The 20792-nt window shown below is 41.3% G+C and overlaps 1 protein-coding gene across 1 annotated transcript in view; it reads right to left on the bottom strand.

Annotated features, from left to right (window-relative positions):
* ATP6AP2 (ATPase H+ transporting accessory protein 2) overlaps positions 1-20585 on the bottom strand; it is a 51509-nt gene extending 30924 nt beyond the window's left edge. The window contains exon 1 of the mRNA XM_064646881.1: positions 20576-20585. The gene's annotated coding sequence lies outside the window, so the exon portion shown is untranslated. The remainder of the gene's footprint in view (positions 1-20575) is intronic.
* Between the last annotated feature and the right edge of the window lie 207 nt (positions 20586-20792).

Raw genomic sequence — 20792 nt, 5'->3', positions numbered from 1 at the left:
TTACTACTTTAAAATTAATTTCATTTAACTGTTGAAAAAAAGCTTTTTAATGTCATCTTTAACTGTGGAAGTATTTCTTTCATGTTGAACTATATATCTCAATCAGAAGTGTTGCCAAATGAGCTGGGTTGTAGGCTAGACCCAACCTGTAAAATCTGGATTTGAATCCAGATTTTAAATGCTAGAAAGTGTCCCATTCCTGTCTATCTTCATACAAAATCATTAATTTGGGGGTCTTAAAGGGAAAAAAGTGCTACTCTTTGTGAAAGCTATCAGAGTCTGGCCCAAGAGGTCGGACTTCAGAATTTGATCCAATCGGTTAGAAAAATAGGTACCATGCAAAATGCAGTGCTAAGTTTAAATGTACCAAAGGTTTGAAAGTTTTTATGTAATGTTTGGGGTTTGAATCTAACCCTATGGGTCCATTAGAAAATGATTTTACTTTGCAGCTCCAGGACCATCTGTGTTGTGGTGAAGGGTAGCTAAAGGCAAAAAAATGACCTGTATTAATCTAAAGTTCAAAGCCTGAAATCCACAAGTAGGGGAGAGGAAAGATGTAGTTTTCTCCATGGTAACATGGATGTGTACGCACTTTTTCATCTCTGAAATAGAGAATGGCTTTAAATGCTTTGGAGAATCCTCCCTACTTTGGGAACGTTAGGGCTTTCTTTTTGGAACAGTGGGCGCAGAGCAGTTGATTGAACCATCTTCCACCATTTCTCATTGTTAACCCTTCATAACTTCAATTCATGTTGGGGGTGTAGAAGCATCTCCCTCTGAGTCACTTGACGCTTTTTTCCCAGCTGGTAACTTATGTAGCTGAATGCTCCAAAAGTAAATATAATTTCTCCAGCTAACTGACCTTTCCCTGAGCGAGATGACAGGAGGGACCATGCTGCTACTCTGCATCCTGAAGCTCAGTGAAATATTCTTTTATCATATGGTGGGGACACAATCATCAACACTTCGTTTTATTTTGCAAATAATTCCACCTGTTATGTGCAACTTTCTCTGAAACTAAACCAGTTGTTGATGTTCAACTTGGCAGTTTGCAGGATGGAAAACAATCAAGACCTATTCGTAAATTTGGATGTGAAGTTTGGGTTACATATATTGTATAGTGAAACAAACATAAGGGTTGTGCAAGCACTCTGTTTTCTTTTGTTGACTTGAGCCACAGTAGCTTGTGAGCAAGATGTGTTTATTACCTGGGTAAATGTGGTGGTGTTTTTGCAGTTATTTGTAGTTATTTCGCCTTTCTATAAACCAAGGCAGAGTACATACAGCAGCTCACCTACACCAGGCAGATTGGCAAGAGCAAGGAGATCTTCCATTCAGGGTATCTGATGGCTTTTTTGATTGAGTAACCCTGCAATCTACTGGAATGTAAGGTAGGCTGGTATTCATGCTCATTCCCAGCAAAGGAGATGCTATCACAAGGTTGTTCCAGTAGCATTGGTTGGCAATGCTGCCTTGTAGTCTCTTCCCTGCAGGTCAGGCTCCTTTTCCTTATGCCCCACCAGTACCTTCTTGAAAATCCTGGTTCTGCTACTCTTGATTCCTTATTCTGAATGAGATCAGCTGAAGTCCCTGGCCAAGGTGAAGCCTGTGTTCCTGGAGTCAGGGGTCCTGAGACTAAACATCTCAGCAGCATCATCGGTTAATGACAAGAGGTTTGGCATGGACACTGCCTTGGATCATTCCCCATTTATGCCAAGTCTGTTCCAAGGGATGGCTGGCTCTCCCCACACTCTCTGGGAGCCAGCCACTTCTTGGAGAGTCATTTCAATAAAACCACATCATCTCTTTTGAGGGAAATATTCCAGCCCTTTGGCTCTTTGGTTTGAGGATTCAGCTGTTACTTCTCGATTCTCTGCCTTCGAAGAGCTATGGGAGAGGGGCTGGTACATCACATATAGAGGCAAAAAAGGGAGCATTCATATTCTTCAGCTGTAAGGCTTTTAAAAAAGCACCATCATGTGTTTTATTACTTCGCTGGTTTGTCCTATTTTCTGCTTCTTATGTATGTAGCTAAGTGCCAAAGACCCAGAAAAAATAGTTCACTTATATCAAATCTGATCCTCCCATGTGCTGAGCACTTATTACCTTACAGGCATTCTTCCAATATCACCAAAAGAGATTAATGTAAGAATATTAGTCTGAGGAACCATCACCATGATATCCAAGGCCCCAATAATAAAGACATTGCTGGTGAAGCAGGTAGTAACTCTTTCACTTAAGCTCACCTGACACTTCCCATTATAACTCTTTTTTTCAGACCTTTTACCAAACTTTTACTGTTGGAGTTGTAATTTTCTGTTCTGTATAACCTGAGTTGATTATTAATTTTTTTTGTTGGAGGGAGACAGGGATGATGAGGTTTCATATTAGATAGACGCTTCTCAAAATCAGGCTGGCTGTAAAACTTTGTTTTTTCCATGTCAAATAAGAATTTCAGTGCACCCATGCATCCATAGCAGGAATACAGTACAAAATGGGGAAGAGCCTTCCTGTTGAAAAGGTGCACTTGTGCTGTAAGAAAAACTCATGTTTGGCCAATTTATGAGCCTCTAAATATTTTGTATTTCTGATCTTGGGTGTTCTGGAGTGTAAAAGGACATTCAAGGCTTAATTTTTCATGTGAAATATTCAGTGAAATTAGTTTGTTTTTTCTATGATTGAGGGAAGTAAACTGTTTTTTCTGCCTCCTGGGCCTCCAATGTCCAGAAGATAAGGTGGGTAAGAATGACAGGAGAATTTAGAATATGGAGATGTCAAATTTTTAATTTATTTCAAGATCAATACTTGAAATCAGTGTTTGAATATATACCCCACTGTATTAGTATTAGATCTGATAAAATAAAACCAAAGATGATGGTATGATGAATTACACTTTATCAAATAGCTGGGAAGAAAATGTCCAGGGGACCCAGCACTGACTGATCAACTAGAAAGATGATGGCAGCTGAGTGTTTTCAGGGCTATCTGGGGATAAAGGAAAATGGAAGAGCAAAGATCATTAAAAGTCTTCTATACACTGTGGTTGCTTCATTTTCAAATATGAGTATAACCCTAAGTTGCATCAGGCTTGCCTTTGTTCCATCTGCCCCCTCACAAAAGAGGGTTTGTGGCACTCCTCTTGGGCGTGGTAGCCAAAAAGATATTTCTTTCTGAATATATGATCTTTCACTTCTTCTTCTACTGTTTTCCATCTCCTTTGGCAATCACATTTCCAAAAGAAAGCTCAGTGCCTTTTAGCTGCCACAGGTGGACTGCCTCTTCACTGTGAGAGAAGGCTCTGGCAGCGGCCAGGAGCTGTTTCCTGCCATCTTCCATGTGCAACACGCCAGAGTTCACACACGGCCATCCAGCTGAAATCTGCTCAATGACCCAATCTGTGCCTGAGCATTTCTGGCAGAGATGAAAAATCCGTCTTTGCAAATGTGCTGTATTTTGTGTTTGTTTACTTGGCACAACACAAAGCCATACAGAGACACCCAAAATGGTTTCCAGCGGGGCTCATCAGGCCAGGTGGAGCTCTGCAGTACTGCAGCTATGCTGCCCCTCCTGCCGTGCTCACCACTGCACACTCAGGGCACCAGTGTCCACAGAGAGCCTGGATTAGCAAGGAAGGGACCTTTAAAAGACTCACAACCTCCCGCAGAGGCAGACAGTGTGAGGGGTATCCTCTTCCTGTCAGAAAAGTTTGGTTCTCTCCTGGCAGGCTCAGCCTGTGGGGGAAGAGTGAAAGTGCTGCCCACCAAAGTCCTGTGCAGAGAGAAGCAGTTTTTGCTCCTGCTGAGCATTCCAGGAGAGTGTGTCTGACAGAAGTCATCGAGGCAGGTGGAGTTGGGTGCCCATGGGGCACTGTGTAAGGCTGTCAGTGTATCTACTGTCCACCTTTGGCATGCCCTCCTCCTTGGCTGGCATTAGTCACTTCGCAGGTGGTTGCTTGCAGACCCTTTATTAGGCTCTGGGTGGCTGCTACACAGGGATTCATGCCCATGGAGAGCAGCCTAAATCGGATTTCAGCACACTCAGTGCGTGGCAACTCATTAACACAGACAGATGTTGTAGTGGGGAGGGCTGGAAGATAATCTGCCTATTAATCTCCTGCACGCTCTCACTGTGCTGTCTGAGGCCTGAGACAACCAGTAGACAAGATCCCCGTTTTACATGGGGTTTACTCTCTTTTATTATGGGAAAGAGTCAGTTTTCTGGCAATCAAATGCAGTCTGACATTTGACTTCCTCTTTTACTGCTTTATTTGTGAGGAGGGATCGTTCTGGCTTTCACAGCTGAAGGATACAGCATCAAAGAAAGTTTGAGTTGCACTCCCCCTGTTTTTGCAGCCTAAAAGTTAAAAGCCAGTTATAGTTTTTTTTAAACAAAGCAGGTGCTGCTGTAAGGTTGAAAACAGAAGCTGATTTTACATGCATGCCTCCTCAGATAATGAACTGCTTCTCTGCAGATGTCTGTCTCTGGTACCTGAAGGTGGAACTCAGAAATTGCACGCATTGGAAACTTGGAGAGGTAAAAGTAGTGCTTTCCCTGGATTCCATATTCACAAATTATATTTTCAGTGAATTGTAACTTTTTTATTTCCATGTTTTTAAAATGATTTGTTCATAATATTTTGTCTTAATCTATTACTACTCCCTTTAATTGCCCACGCCTTGCTCCCCTGAAAACAGGAGAATGTGAAAGTCAGTGCTGTGCTGTGTACAGAAGTGTTAACTGAGTGTTAATGAGCTGCCACGTGGGCTCCAAGCCATCTCTGGAAGCCAGCACAGTAAAACAGAATTTAAAGGCTATCAAGTCCATTTCATGGCTGCGAGTCCTGACCATGTTTTGCAGTGAAGTAGATGTCCTTGTTATCTCGATGCCAGTTAAATGCTGCCAGCTCAATCTGTGGATGGGAAAAGCTGCTTTTCCGTGTCTGGATTATTTCACTGTACTCACCTCAGATAGACACTGGTCCTCATCTGCACCACATCTGCAAACTGCAGAATAGTAAAAGCTTTTGGTTCAAGAGGAGGTAGCAGCAAGTGCAGAGACCACTGGGTGCTTGATGTGAAGCAGCTACAGAACATAAGGAGAGAATGGGTGGCATGTGGTGGTGGCTAACAGCCTTCGAATACATCTAAAAATCTCTTTTGTCTCAGTGTGGCAGAAAAGTCTCTTCAACTAAAAGTGAGCTATGGAAATTCTGGAAACGATGACAGTGAAATTAAAAAGAAGCCCCATTTATGATCAGTGTCCCTTTCACATTATACTCCTGACTGCTATGTTCATAACACCACCATTCTGCAAAGCACTGTTGAAGGCAACCATGCCTATATTCTTGTGATTATTATTTCTCTTCACATTTTTATCAAACTGGGGGGGGTGGTAGTGCTGACTTCACTCTGTGGTAGAAAAATAATGTTGGGAAAGGCAGTAAAAGAAAGGGGAGCCAAACAAGTTGCTGTTCCTGGCAGTGGGAATTAGTCATTGAGTAGGATGGTAGTAATTGCCCTTGGATCTCTTTGCAATACCTCCTCTTCCTCCTTCTTTACCAAGAAATTGATAAACATGTTTGAAGAACCTACATAGGGTGAAATTCTCTCTTCCACTGCATGAGTTAGAAAAAGATGGAGAAGTCATCTCTCTGGACTCTTCTCCTTGGGGAAGACTAACCAAAATACAGACACTTGGCGAGACTGACGTACAGAGCTGTCAAACCTCAGCTTTGCTGTAGCCATTAGGTGGGCATCACTCAGAACCACATTGTTGCATTGGCTGAGCTGTGGGTATGTGGTGGTGGACATACTCAGTCTGCTACCACCCATATCCATTCCAGTAAAGGAAGATCAAGTGAAGATGTATGAATAAGCCCTGTCTGTGCCAGCTTGTGTCCAGAAGTTGTACTGTCTTGCTGAGAGGTGAAAAGTATTTGCTTGGGCTCAAGACCCTGAAAATACAATGGTGCTGTGTGGTATCTCTGTTAGGATACAACATGTTATATATACTATATGCATCATAACATCTCAGCTCTTGAACATCTTGGAGTTTCATGTCCTATTGCTCTGTTGCACTGTTGAATATGACTATTCATGTGCCAGGGGGAGCTGAAGGAATTTGTGTTTGGACGGTGTTTGTATGGATCAGGAGCTGAGCTGTATCACGTGTGAGTTTTCTCCAACCCACTCTGAGTAAGCAGACGTGGGATGTCTGCCTAGGCTCCACGGCTCTCTAAATAGCCTTTCTGGCTCGATGCCTAATTTAGTTGGCAAATTTTATTCTGGAGGTAGTTTTTTCCTCAGTTCACTTTAGGAAGCCAGCAGACAACTTGCCTCTTAGTATGCCTTTGCTGCTACACTGCTAGCAATAGTACTATTGCACAGTTTTACCTCTCTTCTTTGAAGTAGTTAAGCACATATAAAACTGACATTGAATATTTAAACTTACATATGAAGTATGGTGTTTGTTCAGACCTTGCTATAAAGCTTTTTGTGTTGGATTTTTTTTTTTCACTTTCTTGCAGTATATCCAGCAAGAAAACAATCTAGATTCAAACACTTCCATGTAAAGGGAACTTTCAAAGAAGAGTTGTAAAATCTGACATGTAAAATCATAGATAAATAAAATTTCTAAAAGTCATCTTTTCCACTGGGAATGGACATGGTGCTTTACCAGTCTGAGTTGAAAAAAAAAAACCCTGTTATGAAATCTTTCCAGAAAATAAAGGATTAATCTTCCTTTCCCCTTTTAAGGAAAAAAAAAAATTCCAGCCTGAAGAACCAGTTTCTAATTCTGTGTCAATCAGAGATTTCCTACAGAAAACAATGATTGGAGAAACTGGTATCATCTGCAGGACGGTAAATGAAAAATATTTATCTGCCTTTTGGCCCTTTGGGCTATGATTTTTCCTTACCATCAAACTGTAATTCTCAACTGGTTTAAGAAAATAAAGCAGTTAAGAGTGTGATTCAGGAAAATGTTTAAGTGTCTTTATGTACCTTACTGAAAACAGCTGATTTCAAGGATATGCTATTCTGAATAGGAATAGTTTTATACCTGTGCTTGGGCACAGTACTGAATTAGGGCCTCAGGCTCATTTACATAGGACATTCAACTTAATTAGTCCAAATTCACTTAAATTATAAATTGAAAAATGGATTAAGCTTTATACAAAGCTGAATTAAGACTACTTTAATTTTGAAAAGTCTTCACAGGGTTAAATGCACTTTAACTAATCTGCTTTAAATTAAGCCTTTAGTTAATTTGGATTAATTTTCCTGAATATCTTTGTGAAGACCAGCTCAGAGTTAGGATCCAGTCCTGCAAATACCCACAGAAATACCTCACATTAAAGGAATTATTGCAATACTAAGAGTTGAGAATGTGCATAATGTTAGGTATGCAGTAAAGTCAACACAAGCTTAAAGAGCCTTGCACATCTCTGCAGCGTGCAGTGACTTGAGACCAACTTAAATATCTGATTGAGTTTTTACCATGATAGACCTGTTTGTTTAGTATCACCAAACAATATACAGTCAGGTTCCTTGTTTCTTAACTGTCTGAACACACGCACAAATCCTTGGGCTTACAGCCCATTTGGTATCATCTCCAATCTCATTGAAATTGGATCTGGAAGGCTGTACTAGAATATTTGCTGTACGTTAACTTTGTATTGCCTTCTGATGTTCTGATGTTTGTGATAATAGAGCATTTCATTACCACAGCCTTACTAGTGATGATTTTTATTTTAAATTACTTTTTAAAGAACCCTAACCTTGTGACCATGCTCTTGATATGATTGATATATTCTTGGCCTCTTTGCTGTGTTGGACGGAAGGGATGATTCAAGTCAAATACGACTTGAAATATGTTTCTATTGAAAATGTCCCAGCAGAAGGATTCCCATGAATAATTCTTGGTCCACAGTTCATCAGGGGGATGTTTCCCTTCCCTTTCCCTCCTTAGGAACAGTAGAGACCATGAGGACTCATTCTCTGCATCCATCTGAACATTCCCACACCTTGAAAGGGAAGAATGTGTGCCTGTTCTTAGAAGTGCATCTCCTTGACTTTCACCTTTGGGCTTGCCAATGTTCTTCCTACATTCCTCACATATGCTGGGAAAGTGGGAAGCTCGTAGTCATCTTTAGGAAATCATATGCCCTGCTCTTCAGGTGGCAGAGAGCTGCTGCACTAACCTGAAGGCGGGAGAGTTTGCCACCCCATGCTTCCTGCTGGTCTTGATCTTTGTGGCAAATTGGATTCCAGCTCTCCTGCTTGAGGCTGAACAGTCTTGTAGTGCTGTAAAGCAGGTGGAGATCCTACAAACAGAGTTGGAGAGGGAGCTGTGGGAAGGACCTGGCAGGCCAGGGAAAGGAAAGCCCCAGTGCCTTCCAGCAGTGAGCTCTGTCAGGGTGGTGAGCTCTGTACCAAACTGGGCAAGGTCCTCTGGCCTCACTGGGCATATCTTTGCTGCCTCCTGAAAGGGACCCTGCACAGGCACATGTGGTCAGATTTTACTGCCAGCCTTGAGGGTGAAGCTGGAAATATCGCTTCAATGAGGTGGGAGGATGCCCTGCAGCACTGTGTCTCCAGGTGTTGGAGGCGTGTTACCCCAGTGGATGCACCCAAACATGTTTTCTGTGGTCTGCCCACAGTGCTCTGCATGTCTTTGGTGGTTTGCCTGTGAAACAGCCGCACGTGGGAAGACCTGGAGGCTGGGAGAGCACACCATGCTTGTGGCTGCACTTGAGGGCACTTCCAAGAGCTGAGATCCTGCAGTTCCCGGGGAGGAGAGAGGGACACGTCAGGCCTTGCAGACTGGTGGTTTCCTGCAGGCTCTGGCAGTGAGGCTGGTGCAGTTTGCATGCAGCTTATGGGTTTTAGTTTGTCCTCACTATGAAAAGGGGAGAAGCACAACTAAAAACTAAATGGAGATGCCAGAGCACAGTTGCATAGGAACGATTGTCACAGCTATGGGACTGCAGAATGTATACATATAACACTCATTCTAGTGAAATCGTAGCTGGCTTTGTATCAGAAATTGTATCAGTTAAGCTGTCTGGAGTATTTAAAGTCCTGTTCTGGCTGAGAAATGCAGTGCAGTGCTGGCTTTCCAGGACTTGATGCACTTGATGTGCATCACCTGTGCAGGAGGGACTCTTGCTGGAGGCTGCCATCCCTTTTGGTTGTTTGGGCAGTTCTTTGCCTTTCTGCCTGCAGTTTTAGTGAGTTCAACACACCGTGGACAATACAGAGGTCATATTCACAGAAACCCACACAGGGCAGCCAGGAGCAAAGGGGAACAGAGAGAAGGAAAAATCATCACCATCTGTTTGAGGTAAAAGAGGAGAATTTGTGGTAACTCACTGCCTAGAAAGAGGCAAGATTTGGCTCTGGCTGATGGTTGTATGGCTGCCAATGCCGCACTGACTGTAACAGGAAGGATCTTGCCTTTGCTCCTGCAATGAAGAGGCAGGACTGCTCCTGATTCCATGAAGTTCAGTATTTTCTCTCTGGGATGAGGAGGGAATGAGGAGAGCAAAAGGCAGTTTCCTGCAGCAAGTCTCATGTATGGGCTAACTATCAAGCTAACTATCACCAGCATCTCCTCCTGTAACTGCTCACAGCTACAGAAGCAAACAACCCCAACTATTACTTCTAATACCTAACAAATCACAGACCTACCCAAATTTGCAAAAGGTTCATTAAAATTTTATAGGAAGATATTGGCAGGAAAGGTATTATGGGATGTTTCAGTTTATGCTTTCATGGCAAAAAACATATATATTTCACAGAATCACAGAATATGCTGAGCTGGAAGGGACACACAAGGATCATTCAGTCTGACCCTTGGCCCTGCACAGGACCATCCCCAAGAGTCACACAGTGTGCCTCAAAGTATCATCCAAACGCTTCTTGGACTCTGTCAGGCTTGGTGCTGTGACTACTTCCCTGGGGAACTTGTTTCAGTGGCCAGTCACCCTCTGGGTGAAGAACCTTTTTCTATCTGACCTAAACCTTCCCTGAAACCTATTTTTGTGAGCAGGATGTATTTGTATATGTAGTTCTGGTGCCGACTGATAAACAGCACATGTTTATTCCAGGTGAAGGTTTTCAGGGTATGCAATAAAATCTGAAGCTCTTCTTTGAGAGTCTGTATTGATAAGCCACTGAGTGCTGAAAAAATATGGAGTGATATCCCACTTACAGGTGATAGGAAGGAGATTATAATGTTTCTGAATTTCTAGAGCCTACCAAATTCCCACCCCACAACCTTGTAGGCCATATGTATTTTACTTGGCTTACTTAAATGGAATTACACAAGCCTACAATTTGCTACATTACTTCCTTTATAAAACCTGAAATGCTCACACACTTTTTTTTCTTTGCTCTCTAAGTGAGAAACAGTTTTACCCTTGTGGATTTTGAAGGCCTTTTATGAAATTGATGATACAGAAGAAAAGATTATTTTTATAAAACCAGGGTCCCTTGTGTTGCTCTGGTTTTGATTAGCCTGTGAGCTTTGAGACAGACTTCATGGTGAGTGACTTGTTTAAATGCTACTTAGTTTTTAATATTTCATTTGTTGCCTTTAGAGAAAGTGAGATGTCCATAGGAACTATGATTAACATTCTTTACTGTGTTCCCAAAGGTTTGCTTCTATGAGAGAGATTATTGATTGTGACTCTTTGAAGGAGAATTGGCCAAAAATAATCCTTCTTGACAGGATTTCTTCTTGGGATAGGACCTGAGAGGGGGCAGTTTAACAAAAATAACAAAAGCAGTTACAAACGAAACAGAATTTGTTTCAATCTCATGAAGGAATTCTGTGGATTTTGCTAGTTCTAATAATACATCACCTTGCTGTGCAAAGTCTGCTTCTCACCACAGGGTGGTAGGGGAAAAGCTGCTTTTTTCATACCAGGAGCCTTTTACATCTGCAAACAGACAATATTACATTCCTTAAGAATTAGTGTTTCAGTGGGTTGACACGAGAATGAGGGAGGGAATTAAAGTCCTGTGTCTAAGGACAAGGCCTACTTTTGTGAATCACAAATTGTGGTAGATTGGCAGAATTGGCCTATGAAGCAGAGACACAATATTCAGAGCATTCCATTAATCTTCATATGTCATTATGTGTCTGCACTGGAGGTTGTTTTAGGGATCTGTTCAATGTAGGCAGAGTTCTTCCTTCAAAAACACACACTAAAATAGTGGCAGGTATGAGAGGGTTGGATTTTTTTCTTGAAGGACACAGAGGACTACCACAATGGTGAGAAAAGCCAAATCCCTTGAGACAAGAGGAGACACAGCTTCCTAATTTCTTGACATGATGTGCATTTCTGAAACAGCAAAATCAGAAGACACTGCAGAATTAAAACACTGACCTCCAGGTCCAAAAGGCAGCTGGTCCTAAACTGGGTTAGGACCGTTATAATGATTTCTCTAGACTTATAAATACTACCTTAGATATTAATCTTCCTCCCTCTACCCTTTTCAAATATCTGCAATAGATAGTACAGGAAAAGTGCTGCAAGTCACGAGCTATTTTAAGCCTTTTGTGACACCCACAGGGAGGAGGAGATGAGGAAATCCAGGCACATGTGGAAGTGTAGTTTCCTCAAGTTCAGTTTAGGTAACTTCTGTGAGAATTAAACACTACTGTGAATAGAAGAACAGGCAACTCAAAATATCAGTCCTGTGCCCTGGGCAGTGTCCAGGCTCTGCATTTGACTCTGTGGTCCTATGCAGAGGTGAATTTGGGCACTCCTGGAGCTGTGCTGCAGGAGCCACTGTTTTCTCAGAGCAGCTCACAAAAGGTGCTAATAACAGTGGCAAGCCATTGATTACAGGCTCTGAGCTTTAGTGTTTGCAAGGATTGTCCTCCCAGTACAAAAGTCTCAGTGCCCTGTGCCCTGTGGGTCCCTCACATTGTCCTTCCCATGAAAGGATGGGTTTCCAGGAGTTCACTGAGCACTAGGAAAATCCATAATTCAGAGCTTGAGAGATAAAATGTGAAGCATCTTCTTCATAAACCAGTTGGTTGGACTGTATACCATTAACTTAGTCTATTACAGTCCTACCTATTGCAGGCTCTGCTAAAGCAGGTTTTTTGATTAAAAACCATTTTTCTGAGCACATATATTTTAGATAAGAAACTGTCCAGTGAACATTGCTGAATAGTTATGATGATGAAAATTAGTCATTCCCAAAGATCCAGTGAGTGCAGTGATTTCCAAACTCAGGCCTGCAAACAGAATTTTTTTGAGGTAAATATTTGCCTCTCATTTGCATGGAGTTTGGTTAATGTTTACTCTCCTTTGGCATCTGAGCACAATGGGGGGAAGCAGATGCTGTGCATGTATCTGAGGTCTTTTTATCCCAGGCACACCAAAGACAAAAAGATCATTAATGTTCAAAAGGACAGCGTTACTTCCAGACCCCTCCACAGACCTCATCACAGCAAAGGCTTCAGCGTGTCGTGTCTCTGCTCTTGCTCAGGAAGTACCTTCTTCACCTGCCCTCACATAACCCATTTTTCAGTTTGTTGCATGAAATCCTGGATCCTATTTCTTCCTGATTCTTTGCTATTACCCCCATTCAATCCCTCAGTAACTCACAGTGTTTTTCATCAAAGATCATGTTGTTTACTTTGGATAAATAACATTCAGCTATTCTGCTCCCAAAGCTCTTTTCCATTTAACCTTTTCTCTCTGCATTATAACTTCCTTCTTTTCTGCTTTAGATCACTCCCTGAATCCTGTGGAAAAGTCTGTTGCAGGGAGGAAAAGGAATACTTGGTTCACTGACTGGGCTGGGGTGGGCAGGACGTAAGGGTTTAAAATTGTAGCAGCAGAGATTAACTTGCAGCCTCATGGTAGAGCTCAGGACAGTATTAGATTACTTAGGGAAGCTGGTCTTGAAAGAGAAAATAATAAAAAATAAAATGACAAACCCAGAAATATTTGTAGTTTTGACTCCTGGTTCAGGTGTAGATTTCTTGTGGTCTTCTCTTCAGCTCTATTTTCTGTAACTTCATAATTCATCCAGAAATTCTTCTCACCTTCTTCTCATCTGCTATAACTTCTTTTTTGCACTTTTCCCCAATACCATGTTGACTGTTCAGTGTCTGTTTGTGGCATAGTGACTGTATCTGTATATTATATATAGTATTATAAATCCTCACATGGGACTAATATTTGCAGTACAAAGCATTTATATCTCTAGTACTAGATCTTTGATTGATCAAGACAATAGCAAGATATGTTACAGAAAGAAGAAAATCTTTCTTCTGGTAGAGATATTTCAGTGTTTTTTTATAAAATATTTGAGACTTTTCATCACTGGCAATAAAATTCTAATCTACCTGTCTTTTAAAAAAGGCATTTTAAAAAAAGCAAAATAGCAAAATCCTTTTTTACTTTCCATTGACAGAATCAATCCCTTTGCATACATTTTCCTTGAAATTTATTGCTTCAACATTTCTCATTTTCTGGAGTCTTCACCTAAAACTGCTTCAGAATATTCATGATAAAAATAACACTAGAATTATACTGAAGTATCAGAGGAGCAAGCAGTGAGTATTTTATATGCATATATGCAATTTTAAAATAGTCATGTGTACGTAGTATTATCTGTATGACAGTATAGCATGATGATGTATGATATTGTATAGAAATAGTTAAATGTACTTTATTTTGCTACGTTATTTTATTACATTTTATTACAGTTACAGAGGGTTTGTGTAAATCTGGTAATACCTATTTGATCCTTGGATCTAGTCCCTGTTGTCATTTATACTCGGTATAGATATAATCCTTACTCCACTGAAAATAAGAATTTTTTCTCATTTTTATTCAGATGTTTAAAATCTGTTTTCACTTGGACTCGGGATAAAAATTGAACTGGAATTAATTTTTCAGCAGGACAGAATGTCCTAAAAAAATTAAATTTGAAGTCTCTAATTTCAAAAAGTCCTCTCGAAAAGTTTGGCTATTCCTGATCTGACATGCTTGCTTTGCGCTTGGCGAAGGAAGAGGACCTGTTGCCACTGAGCTCTCCGTGACATTGATCTGTCTGCCTGGCAAGCTGTGGGACCCCATGGGACATGTATTGAGTATCAGAGGCTGAAGTTCTCTCTTAACCACTTGGCTCTGGGCAGGACAGCCTGTACCTCCTTGCAGTGCCTCGGACTCTGATGCAGTGCAAAATCAACATCACATCTCACGTTACCACGTGGAAGGTGCAGCCTGGCCAGCCTGTGACAGTTTGATGTGTGGTGGCCTGGCTGAGTCAGGGAACCATTCTGGGTTTAGAATTACTAATTTTTTTTTGTTGCATTGTTTATTTTTAACTCATACACGTTCATGGTTCACAGCACGGCCCCATGAGCAGCTGTCCTAGCACAGTCAAGGCACAGCAAGGTGAAGGAGTGAGCAGCAAGGTGAGGGAGCTGCCTGCATTGGCACTGAGGCTGAAGGAAAAGGCCACCAAACTATGGTAAGGGTTTCCTTTTCTCCCTGACTTTGCTGCCAGCCACGAGGGAACTGGGTCAAATAAAGGGCAGTCTGCTGCTAAGCTTATGCTTAAAACCATGCCCAGGTGCCAAGACCTGACACTGCACTAGCAGGGCAAGTTCCCACTGGGTTGTTTGTATGACATGTAGGAGAATGAAGGGAGGTGAACTTCAGCTTGAACAATGGCTAGAGTACTAAAAGATGACAATAAATAAATGAATGACAACTTCTCTGTCATGCCTAATCCCATCCCGTGTCTTGAATGGACCTAGGAGCTAAGAGAGGATGTGGTGGTGGTCTTTAATCACATTTTTACATTCTTGACACCTTGCAGGACACGTGCCCTCTCACTGATTAAGAGGGTGTGCTGTGCCAGGCACAGGAAACACACACACAGTGTCAGCGAGCTTCTTGATCCCATGGTAGGTGTGATGAGATCAGTGTTTCCCTGAAGTCAGTGTGATGAATTAAGAGCATCAGAGCAATGCAAGCCATCTGCAGAATAGTATTTCTCTCATCTTGCTTTCCTTGGGCTTCTCAGTATTGCCTGTCAGCTGTGGAGTCGAGATGACCATTGGAGCACAGGGATCTTGAGGAAGAGACTGTCCTCCTATTCCTTGCCTATGTTCCTCACAAAGGATTGGAAGCAGAGACAGAGAAAAGCCTTCCAGAGAACAACAAGGAATCGCCTTAGAAAAGCCAGCTCTCGCAAGTCTGGAAGTTTGGCAAATATTTGCTTTTGTACCTTGAGACCAGTGATGTTTAAAATGTTAAAATGTTTTTCTTACCCCGAGGCCAAAAAAGTTTGTGCTTTGATTGAAGCATTCACTCTGGTTTATATTTAAGCCACCACAAAGTAAACTATCACACAAGCAGGGCTCTTGAAAACACTCATTGTGCATCCACCCTCTGGCTTCTATTTTATCACAAGTGATGATGGATTGTAATTCAAAAAGGGATAAGCTGTAGAGCTGGCCCAGAGGGTTAACACAGCCACCTGGGTTCTCAGTGCCTGGTAAGGGACTTTTGCCCAGCAGGTTCCTCTGAGGTTTGGAAAGCCTACGTCGCTGTGCAGCAGTCAAGAAGCAGCATAGATAAGCTCCCTAGGGAGCCTCCTCCAGATCCTCACAGCCAAGGCATATTGCTATAAAGACAACCTTTGGGGAAAAAGGAGCCTTTTCCAGCCAAACAGATCCCATCAAACAGTAATATGTTTGGCCATTCCACTGAGTTCTCCCGCAAACCTGAACAGGGAGAAGATCCATTTCTCATGCACAGCCCAACTGCCTTTCTGAGGAGCTCCAGAGCAATAAATATGGGCTGCAGCCTGTGAGTTGCTCTGGGGTTTATTGACCTTAAAGAAATCCCATTGACTTCACTTGTGATGTCAAGTGAGTGCTGTAATTTCAAAACCCTTTGTGACTGTACTGCTGCATTCCTAAGACTGTAGCCTTGTCTAATGGTTATAGTAATATCTGTATGTCAAAACTGAAGTGTTTTATAGGTCAGCTATCACCAACAACTGTGGGACTGAGTCTCCTCCTCTACCACAGCATGCCCATTTGTTAAATGGGTAATATTTAGTCACATCAGAAAATGGTTTTGTAGGACTGATAAAATGTCTCCAAGCAGTGCAGAATCTTTATAAAGAAAGATTGGTTTGTTTGGGTTTGTTTTTGGTGTTGGGGGGGGGGGTTGTCGGTTTTTTGCCTTTTTTGGGGTTTTTTTATGGTTTGGGTTTTTTGGTGTTTTGTTTGTTTGTTTTTATTCAGCTGTTTGTCAACAATTATTCCAGTTCTTTACACACAGGGAAAAAAAAAAAGAGTTAAAAACTCCAACCTGTACTACACTTCTCAAAGCTTCAATATAAAGGCAAGGCTGGAAGAATTTAACTCTCCTTCCATGGTAAATGGAGTAATACGAACACTACTCTGTACACAACTGGATTTTTTGAGTAAGTGATTGGGAGGATATAGGAAGAGGAAAGGATTTCTTCATTGGAAGGATTTTGCTCAAAAGTGCTCAAACCTTTCTGTCCCCTTCCCCTGAAATTACTGATTTAACTTTTAAATTTAAATTAATATTTGACTGGATGTGGTTATTCTTTGCCCTCATCAGAGCTGAAAAGTTTCACAGAAGTAACTACACCAGTTGTGAAGGTGACTTTCCACCGACGTTGTTATATCTGTAAAAAATGCCATTGTACATATAGTTATATGTGAACAATAAGTGGCACTGCTGTTCCTTGTCCCCTAAGGGAACACCTGTACCAGAGCAAACCGCATCTGAATACCAACATAGCCACGTCTCCAGAAAGGAAAATGTACTGGTTTGCAGGTTTCTTGCATTAACTGGAGGAAGTAGGAAGTGAAGGGAAGCACTGTGCAGAGGTGAAGCCTTTTGCCATCCCCAGACTGAGATTAAGCCTTACACTGGCTGGCATTGGTATTGCATCCCTTTTAAATCCATGCAACTGGGAAATCACAACTGGTCTTGTACCACTTGAAAGTAGTTTCAGATGAATCCTTAAATCGTTTTTAAAACAACTGGTAGTAATGCAATTTTTAATCTGATTGCTGGCTGAAGTTAAATGGATACCAGCCACTGAGTGCCTGTACTGGATGGAAAAGCCAATGTTTGGCTTTTTTAGACCACTGATGAAGATTTGTTTGGGAACCACCATAGGACATGATGCTTTTAAAAAACAGAGAGATACAGGTGTGGTATGTAGCCCCAACCACCCAAAGCATTCAGGCTTAGCACTCAAAATAACTGGATAAATGAGGAGCTATTTCTGAGCACTACACCAGCTGTAGGCTTGTTGCTGTCTGTGTGGATCTGGAGGCTGCTAACAAAGCCAAGAGAGAACAAAATACTGTTCTTTGGTGTCAGCTCTCTTGGAATTGAGGAAATGGAAAGGCACAGATTACACCACCTTACCTCACCAGTGACAGTTTTCAGTCTTTATATATATGCTTTATGAACTGTCATTTTGCAGATTTCTGTAGCTGCCTGTGCCTGTAGCCATACTTTTCTTTTATGGTGTATTGTTCTGCTTCCCTTCTTTTTTTCTTGCTGTCCTGCAGCAATTCTAATGCGTGCGGGTCCCATGATTTGGAGGTTTCATCTGCTGCCTGTGAAATTCTGGGATCACAGGTTCTGTCCTATACTAAAAGATTAATTTGGAAGGTGACTGGCCAACAGATTGATTGTTAAACCGTGTTCAAAAGTTATACACACTATTTTAGGTCAATGTTAAAATAGTCAAGTACCAATTGCTGTGGCTTTCCTTAGCCTCAGACACTTATTTAAGTGCAATTCTGAGGTATATCCAGTCTTCTAATGCCAATAACCCAGAGGTTCTGAATGTAAAGACGTCACTGCAGTCTCAAATACCAGCACATATTTATAGCATCTGTCTCAGCAGAGTTTCCTTTCTTCCCTACAATTATTTGAAGGCTGTAAGCCAACTCCAACACCCACAGAGAACTAATTTAAATCAAGATTTAAATCAAGTAGGGAATCTTGGTTTAAATAATGCATTTGATCTCTTACTGCAGTAGCAAGTTATGCTAGATATTTTTTGAAATAAAAGTTAGCTTTCCTGGGCTGGTAACCATTAGAACACCTAAAGGGGGCCTACAAGAAAGCTGGAGAGTGGCTTTTTACAAGGGCTTGTAGGAATGGGACAAGGGGAAATGGCTTTAAACTGAAAGAGTGTAGATTTAGACCAGATATCAGGAAGAAATTCTTCACTGTGAGGGTGGTGAGGCACTGGAATAGGTTGTCCAAAGAAGCTCCATCCCTGGAAGTGTTGCATGGGGCTTTGAGCAACCTGGTTTAGTAGAAGGTGTCCCTCTCTATAGTGGGGGTAGTTGGAACTAAATGATCTGTCACTTCCAACCCGAACCATTCTGAGATTCTATGATTTATAACAAAAGATAGTAAACAGTGAGGTCTTTATTCTGTTAACCAAAAGTATTTATCTATGAATATTTATTATGCTGATAAATTAATACTCACTTTATCATAATCTTAATTTTGTCATATTTTTAATTGGAAAGTGAAGGATGGTTCATTTATTTCCAGGTTTTTTCTTGATTTTATGAATCTATTTTTGAATGAAACTAGAATCCAATAAAAATTCCCCAAATAGGGCAATATTCTCTTTGTTACCTAAATAAACCATATTAAGCGATATCTCATAAGACAGTAAAAAACCCCTCACATTCTTTTCTTAGTTTAAAAGCAACTAACTGATTTGCTACTATGAATAATTAAGTTATCAGTCACTGAATTAAGTCGAGCAAGAACTCTTCGTACCCATTTTTATTCACAGACTGGAGAAGGAAAAACAAGTCCCCTCTTCTTTTTTTTTAATTCTCTATTGTTTCATAATTTGAAATGAACTTGTTAAATAGAACTAACTGAATAAAATTAGTAAATATTTTGCATGTGCAAGGAGGCTACTGCTTCCAAATCTGCTTCCAAATTTTCTACTTCAGAAAATTCTTGTTGCAGGGAAGCCACCTATTTCACCTGACTAAAACCCACCTAGTACAGCTGACTAGAACTTCAGCAGTAACAATATGTTGCTGAATGTTATTTTAATAATTATATAATTTTAGGCCTTGATATGAATTGGTTTAATTTCACATTTCGTTTAAATAAGGGACTTTTAAAAAAGTGTTTATTTCATTTAATGTTGTTTAGTTTTTAAGTGACAGGGGTTTATTTGTCCATTATGTCAACTACCAGGGAGGGTAGAGAAGGCAGTGGCTTGTGTTCTGCATAGCCCCATTAATATAAGTTATGCAGGTTGTGAATTGGCACAAAATTTATGCTCTCAAAATCACAAAACTGCATGAAAATGACCTGAAAAACTCATTTTCCAGACAGAAGAGGGTATTTTGAGCTCCTGGCCTGGCCAGGAATTCCTGGGGCTGAGAAATATCCACCTCTGGCAGGAGCAGCGTTTGGCATCATCCCTGCTTAAGATCCTTTTTTTCCTCTGTATAACAGTAGAAAGAAGGGGGTAGAGGTCATAGCAGCAAATAACAGTTGAGGCACAGGGCATTTCCCAGGGAATTAATGGCAGGCTGAGGTTAATGGTCTCCCAGTTTGCTTTGGGCCATCAACTCTCCCAGCTCCTCATTAATCCCTAGGAAATGCCCTGTGACTCAGTCATTGCTTAAGCCCAAAGTATGAATCAACAATATTCTACATCTGCTCTAGGTATTTAAGACAAGAATGAAAGGTAGTCAGCTTGTTTTCATTGTGAAAATCTGCTGTATTTGCATCCAGAAACCTTTAGATCTCCCCCTTAACATGGACCAAGTGTGCTGAAAAACAAATCCTCCATCAGTAAAGTGATGTCAGAAGCTTTCAGGATCCAGATGAAATGTCTCTCCCCTTCACTCCAAGGTCTTTTCACTTTAGCTTTTCCACCCCCAGCAGCCCACTTGCAGGTTGTTTTATACCTGGGTGTATTTTAGAGCACGTTTAGTTCTTCATCTTAACTAGTAGGAAGTCATTTAGCAGGCAGGTGGGTATAATGTTCTAGACAGGGGTTGCTGAGCAAGCGTCACACTCACGTCATCCGTCTGCTTTGCTGTTGGACAGGCCCAGAAGCACTAAAGAATGAGGAGAAAACTCCCTTGACACAAGCCAAAAGGAAGATGAGGAGTGATGTGCCTGTCTGAACAAGTGTCTTTGCTGTGAGAAAGGAGACATCTGAACTGATAAAATCAAGACTCTGAGTTCTTTGTAAGAGCAAGTAATATATAGGTAGAAGGACATAATGCATCTTTGTTGGGGATAATACTTTGTATTTTGGCTCTTCACCTATCATTTATTTATCACAATTTTGAGTTATGCATTGCAGGTGTTAGACACAACACACCCTGAGCTCCACTGTAAAATGCAGTACCTCCTGCCCAAGGTGAGCTGAATTCGAAACTTTATATGTGTGTATTCTAATTTTGGCAAGCACAGATTCTGCATATAACTTACCATGGTATGAAATGTTGCTATGGAAAAACTCTGATTTTAAACTAGCCACACATGCTGCAAAAATATTTTTTCCCCTCCATAGCTCTTACTTATAAGGAGATAGGTTCTAGCTGGAACTGTACCTGTCCTTGTATGGATGGGTCCTGATAAGTTCTGTGAGTTTGCTCAGAGACGGTGTATTTTGTCTCAGGCATGGTGTCTGCAGGCATCCCCTCATCCCTGAGCTGGATAGCACGCCTCAAAAGAACAGAATAGCAGA

The sequence above is a fragment of the Pseudopipra pipra genome, chromosome 2 (genome assembly GCF_036250125.1).
Source record: "Pseudopipra pipra isolate bDixPip1 chromosome 2, bDixPip1.hap1, whole genome shotgun sequence".
Taxonomy (NCBI): Eukaryota; Metazoa; Chordata; class Aves; order Passeriformes; family Pipridae; genus Pseudopipra; species Pseudopipra pipra.
This window is presented reverse-complemented; position numbering and strand designations above follow the sequence as displayed.